This window comes from Rhinopithecus bieti, unplaced genomic scaffold (genome assembly GCF_001698545.2).
Source record: "Rhinopithecus bieti isolate Rb0 unplaced genomic scaffold, ASM169854v2 scaffold_72412, whole genome shotgun sequence".
In the NCBI taxonomy this organism is placed as follows: domain Eukaryota; kingdom Metazoa; phylum Chordata; class Mammalia; order Primates; family Cercopithecidae; genus Rhinopithecus; species Rhinopithecus bieti.
In genome coordinates, this window is record NW_016826693.1 from 19,664 (window position 1) to 27,871 (window position 8,208).

The window sequence follows — 8,208 nt, forward strand, 5'->3', positions numbered from 1 at the left end:
ATTTATGTTTTAGATTCACTCTTGTTGCCCAGGCTGGAGTGCAATGGTGCAATCTCAGCCCACTGCAACCTCTGCATCCTGGGTTCAAGCAATTCTCCTGCCTCAGTCTCCCAAGTAGCTGAGATTATAGGCATGCACCACCATGCCCGGCTAATTTTGTATTTTTAGTAGAGACAGAGTTTTTCCATGTTGGTCAGGCTGGTCTCAAACTCCTGACCTCAGGTGATCTGCCCGCCTCGGCCTCCCAAAGTGTTGGGATTACAGGCGTGAGCCACGGCGTCCAGTCTGACATGACCTTTTAAGTCTGGCAGCATGTATGTCCTAAGAACAAAGGTGTTCTCTTCCATAACCACAATATACTTATCAATATCAGAACATTTAATAATTATATAGTACTTTTATCGTATTCAGATGTTATCACTCTTCTCAGTAATGTCCTTTATAGCGGTTTTCCCCAACCCAGGATCCAGTCCAAGATCATGTATTGCATTGAACTCCTTGTCTCCTTTAATCTGAAACAGTTATTCTATCTTTGTCTTTTATGACCTTGTCATTTTTTTTTTTCCTGAACCTATGGATTATACTGAAAGCATGTTTTAAGGTTAGTTGTTTTGTAGAATGTCTCTCAGTTTGGATTTTTCTAATGCTTACTCATGAGTTTTTGGCAGAAATGTTAGTGATTTATGTGTATTTTTAAAACCTTGTTAGATTTTATTAGCTATTGTATCATCTAGGATATCTACACCTGTATTTATCAGTGAAGTAGTCCAATAGTTTTATTTTCAGTATTTATCTGGCATTGGAATTAAGGTAGCCTTATGATATGAGTTGGGCAGCCTTTGTTATTCTCTCTTTATTGGAGAAACTTGTAGAAGAATTATCTGTACCTTGAAAAACTTGGTAGAACTCACCTTTAAAAGCATCTGGAGGCTGGGCGCAGTGGGCCAAGGCAGTTGGATCACTTGAACTCAGGAGTCTGAAACCATCCTGGGCAACATGGCAAAACTCTGTCTCTACAAAAAATACAAAAATTAACTGGGCATGGTGGCAGGTGCTTATAGTTCTAGCTACTCAGGAGGCTGAGGCAGGAGGATCACCTGAGCTGGGAGGTTGAGGCTGTGGTAAGCCGTGATCATGCCACTGCACTCCAGCCTCAGTGACAGAGTGAGACCCTGTCTCAAAAAATATAAAAGCATCTGATGAGCTGGTTTTTGATTACCATTTCATCTCTTCTGCCAATTTTAACATTTTATATTTTCTAGAAATACTCATTTTGTGAAGATCCTCATATATGATTATTCAGTCCAGCATCCTAGAAATACTTTATAAAAGGGGTATGCCTTTGGAAGGTGTTTGTTCAGAGTGCTCTGGTGGCCAATTAAAAGTATTCCTTTCTATCCAAATATGTTCCCTTCCTGAGTTTAGATAGCAAGAGTTCAATACCTGAATTTATTTGGTTTGGATATTGGATGTCAAGAGAGTTCAGGATAATTTCGTCTGAAAATTTATAAATTTATTCGTATCTGTTCAGTTCTTGATTTTTTTTTTCCTTTTTTTTTGTTTTGTTTTGGAGATAGTCTCACTCTGTCTTCCAGGCTGGAGTGCAGTGGCGTGATCTTGGCTCACTGCAACCTCTGCTTTCCAGGCTCAAGGGATTCTTGTGCCTCAGCCTCCTGAGTAGCAGGAATTACAGGTGTTGCCACCACGCCCGGCTAATTTTTGTATTTTAGTAATGACAGGGTTTCACCATGTTTGCCAGGCTGGTCTCGAACTCCCTACCTCAGGTGATCCACTCGCCTCAGCCTCCTGAAGTGCTGGGATTACAGGCATGAGCCACTGTGCTGGCCCCAGTTCTTGAATTTTGATGACTGCAGTTCAAATCGATTGTATCAAGAACCTTAAAACTACTCATACCACTGACAGTGATTTCTTCTCCAGGCATTTACTGTAAGGAAACAATTTGGGGCCAGGTGTCGTGGCTCACGCCTGTAATCCCAGCACTTTGGGAGGCGGAGGCGGGTAAATCACAAGGTCAGGAGTTTGAGACCACCCTGGCCAACATGGTGAAACCCCATCTCTACTAAAAATATAAAAAATTAGCTGGGCGCGGTGGTGGGCGCCTGGAATCACAGCTAATCGGGAGGCTGAGGCAGGAGAATTGCTTGAACCCGGGAGGTGGAGGTTGCAGTAAGCTGAGATCCTGCCACCGCACTCTAGCCTGGACGACAGAGTGAGACTCCATCTCAAGAAAGAAGGAAACAATTTGGGTTCCAAGCTGAGTTCATGGGGACAGTGACTTCATTTTGTTCACAGCAGTATTCCCATCACCTAGAACAGTACTTATTATATAGCAAATGTTGGGTTAATATTTCTTGAATGAATACATGAACAAATAATTTTTTTAAAAATGGAAATCCACATTTTTTAAAGAGACAGTGTCCAGTGGTGTGATCATAGCTCACTGCATCCTCCAGTTCCTAGGTTCAAGTCATCCCTCCTGCGTCAGCTTCCCCAGTAGCTGGAACTACAGGTGTGTGCCATAACATCTGGCTTTAATTTTTTCTGTGGGGTCTCGCTATGTTTCCCAAGCTGGTCTTAAACTCCTGGGCTCAAGTGATCCTCTGCCTCAGTCTCCAGAGTATATGGGATTGCATGTGTGGGCTACTATGTCTGGCTGTTCACATTTTTGAGCACTATTTGCTTGTGAAAAAGTATAATGAAGTGGTAGTTTTCATTTTACTGTGTCTCATGTGTCCATCATGTTTGTATATTTTGTGTTGTTCATCAACTAAGATGCTGCGAACAATATATGAAATCTTGGATGTATTTCAATGGTTTGTCCAGTTTGTTAGCCACTACTAGTTCACCTTAATACGGTGGGGGCCTAAAATACATGGTCATGGTTGTGAGGTGATCTTAGAGTTGATGCAAAGCATAGTATGCAGGCTAGGCCCTAATGGAAGGAAGATGGTACTCAGTAAGAAGCAAGAAGTATTGTTTTTTTCGTAATGACGAGACGCTGTTCTATGGATGACCTAACATCTTCCTTTAAACATGATGTCTCTCCTTCTAACTCCAAACTTGCTCAACTAAGTCCCTTAAAATAACTCGCGGTGGAATTGAAAAAAAAAAAAAAAAAAAAAAAAAAAAAGAAATCTCTCAGCCAAACGTGGGGCAAAAAAAAAACCAAAAAAAAAAAAAAATTCAAAAAAGAACGAGTACGCCATGGATATTTGCCCCATTTGTTACTTATTGTTATGGTGTTTTCCATATTTTAGTGTGAAATTTCAAGCGTGTAGCAAAGTTTAAAGAATTTTACAATGAACACCATGTATACCCATCCATTAGATTCTTTTTCTTCTTCTTCTTCTTCTTTTTTTTTTTGAGATGGAGTTTCGCTCTTGTTGCCCAGGCTGGAGTGCAATGGCACAATCTTACCTCACCACAACTTCCACCTCCCGGGTTCAAGTGATTCTCCTGCCTCAGCCTCCCGAGTTGCTAGGATTACAGGCATGCGCCACCACACTTTGCTAATTTTGTATTTTTAGTAGAGATGGTGTTTCTCCATGTTGGTCAGGCTGGTCTCGAACTCCTGACCTCAGGTGATCCGCCTGCCTCGGCCTCCCAAAGTGCTGGGATTACAGGCGTGAGCCACCATGCCTGGTCCACTAGATTCTACTATGAACGTTTTACCATACTTGCTTTATTACATATTTATTTCTAAGTTTCTCATATTTTTTACGCTCTATAGAGATTTATAATTTTTACAAAGCCAGATTTATTCATTTTCCTTTTATGACTGCCGGGATGTGGCTTGCTGAGGAAGACCTACCCCACTCTTTAAAAGATACATTTTTTTCTTATGATTTCTTTCTAATATTTGTTTTCTTTTTTTAAAGTTCAGCTTTTATTATAGGTTAAAGGATGCACATACAGGTTTTGTTTTGTTTTGTTTTTTTAACTCAGTGAAGAAGTCTGCACAGCAGGAATCAGGTGGGATGGCCCTTTTCCCCTACGCTGGACCACTTGATGTTCTCTTCCATCTTCCCCCAACCCTCATTTAGATCATGACGTCAGAAAATCAGGTTAAAAGTTAAGAAAAAGAATAATCAGATCATTAGGGATTCTCAGTAGTAGCAGTGCCATTGGGAGCTGCTAGCCTAGCGGGTATGCCCCGTGCCACCCCTCTGGATCTTGGCTACATGGCTACTGGGAGGAGGTCTTGTTGGCCAGGGAGGCCATGCAGTGCTGCTAGAAGCTGGGCGACATGCTGGCGGTGCAGCGGAGTCTTGGGTGCGGCAGCTTGGAGGTACCACCCGCATAGGCGTTGGCCTTCCAGGTTGCGTCCTGGCCCATCATGCTGCTGCAGCAGCCGGGGCTGGCGCTGCATGTTCACTCGCCTGCTAGGTTGCCCACCGGCTTAGCCAGGAGCTTGCTGTGACTCAGCAGGGCCACATCCCCCATGGCTGCTGTGGCTGTGCTCTGGTCTTGCAAAATGGTGGTGATGTGGTGCCGGAGGTCTGTGAAGAGCTTGCTCACGCCCTCGTAGCCTGGGAAGGCGCTGATGTCGATGACGGCATGCTGCCCCATCTGGTTGTTGATGATGATGTCGGTGCCGAGCAGCAATATTCCCAAGCCTGCCGCAGGGCCTGGGGGAGTTCCCAGATGACCTTTTTGCTCGGCTGCTCTTGAACAGACCAGACCCCTCAATCTTGTCCAGCTCCGTCAGGACCAATGATGACTCCAGCTTTGACTCCTCGTGGCTATTGAGGAAGATGGATTCGCGGTCACATTGTGTCCATGGAGTTCTTGAGCAAGGGTGTCTGGACCACAGTGTAGGACTCGCCGACCATGAACACCTTGTACAGAACGGTGTTGTGGTTGATGAAATTCTAGACCACACAGGGTGACTGGATGCCGTTCAGGCCCTCCTGATTGAACGCAATAGCCATCTCGTGAGAGTTGGTGCTGTGAGCCAGTCTGGTTTTGCAAATGAACAGGAAAGCCAGGCCATTCTTCTCCAGTAGCCACATGGTGTCATCCCCGCACAGGCTCCTCCATGAAGGGCAGTGAGTAGATCCTACCATCTTCCATGTAGACCTCAATCTTCCAGATGTGCTTGCAGGACTTGGAGCGGTCAAGCAGGGTTCTGATGGCAGGGGAGGAGTCCAGGACGATGGTTTCAGGGTGGGCATCAATGTACTCCTGAAACCTGTGCACCAGCTCCAGGGACTGGCTGTCATTCTGGTCGGCTTCAAGGATGACACTGGTCAACTTGTGAATGATGAATTCCAGGGGTCCCTGTTCCTCAGTTGGTGGCTGGCTGAGGTTCAGCTGCATGACTTCTTTTTTTTATTTTTTATTTTTTTGAGATGAGGCTCACTCTGTCGCCCAGGCTGAAGTGCAGTGGCGTGATCTCGGCTCCTTGTAACCTCTGCCCCCCGGGTTCAAGCGATTCTCCTCCCTCAGCCTCCCGAGTAGCTGGGATTACAGGCGCTTGCCACTGGGCATTGCTAATTTTTGTATTTTTAGTAGAGACAGAGTTTCACCATGTTGGCCAGGCTGGTCTCGAACTCTCGACCTCAGGTGATCCACCCTCCTCAGCCTCCCAAAGTGCTGGGATTATAGGCGTGAGCTGCCACTCCTGGCCTCAGCTGCACTTGTCCTTCGCTTCCTGCACAGCTCCGCCAAGGCCTGGAAATTGAGCTTCTTGATTTTCTTCTCACGCAGCCATTAGCCAACTTTCTTCCCTTTCAGAAAAGTCTGCCATCTTCCTCCTTGGGCAAGGAGCCTGGGTCCTGAGGAAATCGCCCATAGGCCGAGTCTGTTGACCAGTGAGCACTGGGAGCATGTGGGCACCTCTGGTGGCAGGGATGTGGAAAGGGCTGGGGTGCGGGATTAGGGCCACCTGGTGTCACATTCTCCACCATCCCCCTCCCCACCCCCGCCCCAGGCCGGGGTGGCCCTGACCACCCAGCTGGAGCTCGCGGGCCACATACGGGTTGCTGTTGTTATTTTTTTCATACGCAGTTTCACTCTGTCACCCAGGCTGGAGTGCAGTGGGGCGATTGGCTCACTATAACCTCCGCCTCCCTGGTTCAAGCAATTCTCGTCCCTCAACCTGCACAGTAGCTGGGACTACAGGCGTGCACCACCACATCCAGCTAATTTTGGTATTTTTTAGTAGAGACGGAGTTTTACCATGTTGCCCAGGCTGGTCTCAAACTCCTGACGTCAATGATCCTGCCCCCTCGGCCTCCCAAAGTGCTAGGATTACAGGCGTGAGCCACCACACCTGACCCGTACAGGTTTTTTTACATGGGTAAATTGCGTGACACTGAAGCCTGAGGCCCTGTTGATCCCATCACCCAAGCAGTAAGCTTAGTTCCCAACAGATGGTCCTTCAGCCCACGCCCCCCTTCCCACCTTCCCGGTCTAGTGATCCCCAATGTCTGATGTTCCAATATTTGCATTCATGTACATTAAACATTTAACTCCCATTTATAAGTAAGAACATGCAGTACTTGGTTTTCTGTTTTTGTGGTAGGTGGCTTAGGATAACAACCTCCAGCTCCATCCATATGACTGTGACAGACATGATTTTGTCTTTTTTATGGCTGCATAGTATTCCATGGTGTATATGTACCACATTTTTCTTTATCTTCTCCACTATTGATGGGCATTCAGGCAGATTCTATGTCCTTGCTATTGTGAATAGTGCTGCAACGGCCAGGCGCAGTGGCCCATGCTAGTAATCCCAGCACTTTGGGAGGCCAAGGTGGGTGGATCACCTGAGGTTGGGAGTTCAAGACCAGCCTGACCAACATGGAGAAATGCCATCTCTACTAGAAATACAAAATTAGCCAGGCGTTGTGGCGCATGCCTGTAATCACAGCTACTCGGGAGGCTGAGGCAGGAGAACCTTTTGAACCAGGAGGTGGAGGTTGCAGTAAGCCAAGATTGCACCATGGCACTCCAGCCTGGGCCATAAGAATAAAACTCCGTCTCAAAAAAAAAAAAAAAAGAAAAGGAAAAAAGGTGCCGCATTGAACATATGGGTGCATGTGATAGAATGAATTATTTTCCTTTGGGTATATACCCAGTAGCAGGATTACTGGGTCGAATAGCCAAAGCAATCCTAAGCGAAAAGAACAAAGTCAGAGGCATCACATTGTCCAACTTCAAACTATTCTATAAGGCTACAGTAATCAAAATAGCATGGTCCTGTGCAAAAACAGACACATAAACCAGTGGAACAGAGTAGAGAATGCAGAAATAAACCCGCACACATAGAACCATCTGATCTTTGACAAAATCAACAAAAGTAAGCAAGGGGGAAAGGACTTCCTGTTAAATAAGTGGTGCTGGGATAGGTGGCTAGCCATATTCAGAAGAATGAAACCGGACCCTTAACCTCTCACCATATACAAAAATTAAGATGGATTAAAGATTTAAATGTAAGACTTCAGACTATAAAAGTCCTAGAAGGCCAGGTGTGGTGACTCATGCCTGTAATCCCAGCACTTTGGGAGGCCGAGAGTTCAAGACGAGCCTAACCAACATGGAGAAACCCTGTCTCTACTAAAAATACAGAATTAGCCAGGCGTGGTGGTGCATGCCTGTAATCCCAGCTACTTGGGAGGCTCAGACAGGAGAATCACTTGAACCTGGGAGGCAGAGGTTGCGGTGAGCCAAGATTGCGCCATTGCACTCCAGCCTGGGCAACAAGAGCGAAACTCCACCAAAAAAAAAAAAAAAAAAAATCCTATAAAGAAAACCTAGGAAACGCCCTTCTTGATACAGGGTTTGGCAAAGAATTTATGGCTAAGCCCCCAAAAGCAATTGCAACAAAACCAAAAATTGACAAGTTGGACCTAATTAAAGAGCTTCTGTCTGCACAACAAGAGAAACTACCAACAGAGTAAATGGACAACCTGCAGAATGGGAGAAAATGTTCACAAACTACGCATCTGATAAAGGTCTAATATCCAGAATCTACAAGGAAGTTAAATCAACAAGCAAAAAGCAAAAGTTCCAGTTTAAAAATGGGCAAAGGACATGAACAGATACTTCTCAAAGGATAACATAAAAGTGGCCAACAAACATGAAAAAATGCTTATCATCACTAATCATCAGAAATGCAAATCAAAACCACAATGAGACACTGTCTCATGCCAGTCAGATGACAATTATTAAAAAGTCAAAAAA

The 8,208-nt window shown here is 45.3% G+C and overlaps 1 protein-coding gene and 1 pseudogene across 4 annotated transcripts in view; one reads left to right on the plus strand and one right to left on the minus strand.

The window, feature by feature from the left end:
* RBM10 (RNA binding motif protein 10) overlaps positions 1-8,208 on the plus strand; it is a 41,419-nt gene that overhangs the window by 5,602 nt on the left and 27,609 nt on the right. The window lies entirely within an intron of this gene.
* LOC108523043 (inositol-tetrakisphosphate 1-kinase pseudogene) lies at positions 3,659-5,387 on the minus strand (annotated as a pseudogene).